This window comes from Budorcas taxicolor, chromosome 11 (genome assembly GCF_023091745.1).
Source record: "Budorcas taxicolor isolate Tak-1 chromosome 11, Takin1.1, whole genome shotgun sequence".
Classification (NCBI taxonomy): Eukaryota; Metazoa; Chordata; class Mammalia; order Artiodactyla; family Bovidae; genus Budorcas; species Budorcas taxicolor.
Window position 1 is genome coordinate 83,342,533 of NC_068920.1, and position 4,634 is coordinate 83,347,166.

Sequence of the window (4,634 nt, forward strand, 5' to 3'; positions counted from 1 at the left end):
ATCCAAGGACGTAAAACCAGGTGAAAAGATTTCATGGTATAAAGGTACTGAAATCATATAGAGTTTGTTCTCTTATCACTGTGGAATTATATTAGAAATCAGTACCCAATGACAGCTTGAAATCTCTTAATGAGTCTTTTCTTCTGTAATAATCAGATACAAGCCTTGCTTCCTTTCCCAAGTCCATTTTCTCACGCTTCTTTCCACATATGTGTCAGTAGCATGAAAATGATAAGAAAACAAACAAACAAATATAAAATGGGTCAAACAATTGCACTGATACTTCACAAAGAAGGTACATGAATGAATAATAAAACGTCAAAGAAGTTCAACATCATCAGTTATCAGGGACATGCAATAAAAACCACCAACACCCATTAGAATGGTTAAATTTTAAAAATGAAAAATGTGGTCCTTCCGCCACGGCAGCCATTGTAGAACAACAGCCATGGCTATGTGCTACCCTATGGCCGCGGGCCTCAGCAAGGGTCACAGGTGACCAAGAACGTGGGCAAGCCAAGGCACAGCCGCTGCCGCGGGCATCTCACCAAACACACCAAGTTCATGCGGGACATGATCCGGGAGGTGTGTGGCTTCGCCCCTTACGAGCGAGGAGCCATGGAGCTGCTCAAGATCTCCAAGGACAAGTGGGCCCTCAAGTTCATCAAGAAAAGGGTGGCGACACACATCCACGCAAACAGGAAGAGAGAGGAGCTGAGCAACATTTTTCTGCCATGAGGAAAGCGGCAGCCAAGGACTGAGCCCTTCCCTTCTGTTCACAATAAATCTTGCCAAAAACTAAAAAATAAATAAATTAAAATCAAAAATAAAAATGTGACGTTACCAAGTATGGGAGAGAATGTGGAGCAACTGGAATGCTCTTACATTGTTGATAGTATTGCACAATGGCATGGGCAGTTTGAGAAATTTAAAGCAGTATGTATGCCACTTATATGATTTAGCAATCCCATTGTGTAAGAACAGATAAACAAAATAAAATGTGTGAAAACACACACATACAACTAACGCATGAGTATTCAGAGTTTTATTTATCTTAGAGTCTGGAAACACCTGAAGTTGTCAATCAAATGGAGAATCAGTTCAATTCAGTTCAGTTGCTCAGTCGTGTCCGACTCTTTGCGACCCCATGAATTGCAGCACACCAGGCCTCCCTGTCCATCACCATCTCCCGGAGTTCACTCAGACTCACGTCCATCAAGTCCGTAATGCCATCCAGCCATCTCATCTTCTGTCGTCCCCTTCTCCTCCTGCCCCCAATCCCTCCCAGCATCAGAGTCTTTTCCAATGAGTCAACTCTTCTCACGAGGTGGCCAAAGTATTGGAGCTTCAGCTTTAGCATCATTCCTTCCAAAGAAATCCCAGGGTTGATCTTCAGAATGGACTGGTTGGATATCCTTGCAGTCCAAGGGACTCTCAAGAGTCTTCTCCAACACCACAGTTCAAAAGCATCAACTCTTCAGCGCTCAGCCTTCTTCACAGTCCAACTCTCATATCCATACATGACCAATGGATAAACAAATTATCTTTTAACCATCCTATAAAATACCAGTCAGCAATAAAATGACCAACATCATAGCTGTAACTAAAACACACTTTGTTAAGTGAAAGAATTCATAAGCAAAAGATAGGTACTGTTTAATTCTATTTACATGAAATTCTGTAAAAGGCAAAGCTAGTAATGACAGAAAACAGATTAGTGGATGCCTGGAGATAAGAAGGGGTCACTTTAAATGGTCATAACGGAGCTTTTGGGGGCGATGGATATTGTATTTTCATTGTAATGAAAGATATATAATTTTATACAGTTAGAAAATATGTCAAATGGTACTCCTAAAAGAGTAATTTTGTATATAAATTATAGCCAATAACTGTTTAAAAGTAAGTCCTAGAATTAGGCACTCTTATACACTGTAGATGGAACTGTAAATTGGTGCAATCTTTTTGGAAGAACATCTATGACAACTAAAGTATTTTCTTTGTTATGTAGTTCCACATTTAGATATTTACTCTACAGAAATCATCACTTGTATATAAAGATGTAAAGGAAAGATTGTTCACTGAAACAGTTTTTAACATCAAGCAATACTCAACATTAGCCTGCTTAAATCAATGATAGCATACCTATACAATGGAAAAACATGCATCTGTTATAAAATATAACTTGTTGTTGTTAAGTCAGTAAGTCATGTCCAACTCTTTGTTAACCCATGGGCTGTAGCCCACCAGGTTCCTCTGTCCATGAGGTTTTCCAGGCAAGAATACTGGAGTGGGTTGCCTTCCTACTCCAGGAGATCTTCCTGAACCACAGACTGAACCTGAATCTCCTGTGTCTCCTGCACTGGCAGGTGGATTCTTTACTTCTGAGCTACAGCTGGAATCTGCATGGAAAGTTTCTAACATATAAAATCAAAAGTGTTAAGGCACAGAACAATGTGTATGTTATAATAATCTGTATTTAAAAACTCTCACCTTTTTTAAAATTAACTTTTTTTAGAGTATAGTTGATTTTCAATGCTGTATTAGTTTCTGCCATACAGCAAAGTGAATCAGTTATACATATATCCACTCTTTTTTAATATTATTTTCCTGAATAGGTCATTACAGATTATTGAGTAGAGTTCACTGTGCTATACAGTAAGTCCTTATTAGTTATATATGTTGTATATAGTAGTGTGTACATGTCAGTCTCAATAGCCCAATTTATCCCTCCTCCCTAGATTTGTTTTCTTCTTATGTGATTCTCTTTCTGTTTTGTAAACAAGTCCATTCTTACCATCTTTTAGATTCCACATGTAAGTAATATATTTTTCTTTCTCTGTCCAAAGGGAAAAAATCGAATTATACATAAATGTACATGTGTTTATACATGATGAAACTTTAAATATATCTTTAAATTTTTCTGCAAGGTAGTTGTTTAAAGAAAAAAAAACTATTATACATGGCAGCATTATAGACTATTTAGAAGATAAGTAGCAAGAGCATATAGGACAGAAAAGTGTTAAATAGAATTATATGCTTGTAAATTTCATATATTTGTTTGGGTATAAACTGGGATAAGTTAAAGATACAGTGCAATCAAATAAAATGCAAAAAGGTGTATCTTAAAACTCAACAGAGAAAATACAAATCAAATCCCACACTGCAAGCAAGATGCTTTACCATCTGAGCCACCAGAGAAGTATAGAAAATATGTTACTAATCAAAAAACATAAAACTGAGGAATATAGGCTACATCAGTGTTTGGAATAAATGCCAAACATAAAATAAATGGGAAAGGAATGAATACTTTAAAGGTATTGACTGTAAGACCAAATTAAAAAAAAAAAATCAAGACTGTCTATATGATACGAATTGATGCTTTTGAACTGTGGTGTTGGAGAAGACTCTTGAGAGTCCCTTGGACTGCAAGGAGATCCAACCAGTCCATTCTGAAGGAGATCAACCCTGGGTGTTCTTTGGAAGGAATGATGCTAAAGCTGAAACTCCAGTACTTTGGCCACCTCATGCGAAGAGTTGACTCATTGGAAAAGACTGTGATGCTGGGAGGGATTGGGGGCAGGAGGAGAAGGGGACGACCGAGGATGAGATGGCTGTATGGCATCACGGACTTGATGGACGTGAATTTGAGTGAATTCCAGGAGATGGTGATGGACAAGGAGGCCTGGCATGCTGTAACTCATGGGGTCACAAAGAGTCAAGACACGACTGAGTGACTGAACTGAACTGAACTGAGACTGCTTTAAAATAAAATGGTGGTGAAGCATATACCTTGAGAACACTAAGAATAAGAAAGCAGGAATGGGTATATTAACATCAGACAAACTATGCTGTACTTGATCACCAAAAATGGAATTTCAAATACAAAAGTAAAACTAAAAAATTTAAAGGAAAAATAGACAAATTACAAGCAACTTTGGAAATTTTAACACTACCCTATCAATAGCTGATAGGAATCATAAAAGTCAATAAAGATATAGAAGGCTTCTTAACACCGTTAAGAAATTGGCTTATTTGACACTGGATTACTATATCTAACAATTATGGAGTATACATCATTTTCAAGTACGCATGAAACATTCACCAACATAGACAAAATGCTGGGTCATAAAACAGAACTCTATAAACATCAAAATATCAAAATAATGTGAAGTATATTATCTGACCAGAACAGTATTAATTTAGAAATCAGTAGAACAAAGGAAGAATTAGCATGGAAACAAATTGCCAACAACTAGAATAAGGCAATGGTACCCCACTCCAATAGTCTTGCCTGGCAAATCCCATGGACGGAGGAGCCTGGTGGGCTGCCATCAATGGGGTCTCCAAGAGTTGGACACGACTGAGCGACTTCACTTTCACGTTTCAGTTTCATGCATTGGAGAAGGAAACGGCAACCCACTCCAGAGTTCCTGCCTGGAGAATCCCAGGGGCGGCGGAGCCTGGTGGGCTGCCGTCTATGGGGTCGCACAGAGTCGGACACAACTGAAACGACTCAGCAGCAGCAGAATAACATTGCACATCATTAGAGAGCTTTCATATATTAATAGGATAATAAAAAGTTTAAACAATTAAATGCCCAAAATTAGAAAAGATAAAATATTTGAAAATACAAT

At 37.9% G+C, this 4,634-nt stretch overlaps 1 pseudogene; it reads left to right on the plus strand.

Moving 5' to 3' along the window:
- The first annotated feature begins 433 nt into the window (after positions 1-433).
- LOC128056647 (60S ribosomal protein L36-like) lies at positions 434-761 on the plus strand (annotated as a pseudogene).
- Positions 762-4,634: the final 3,873 nt, after the last annotated feature.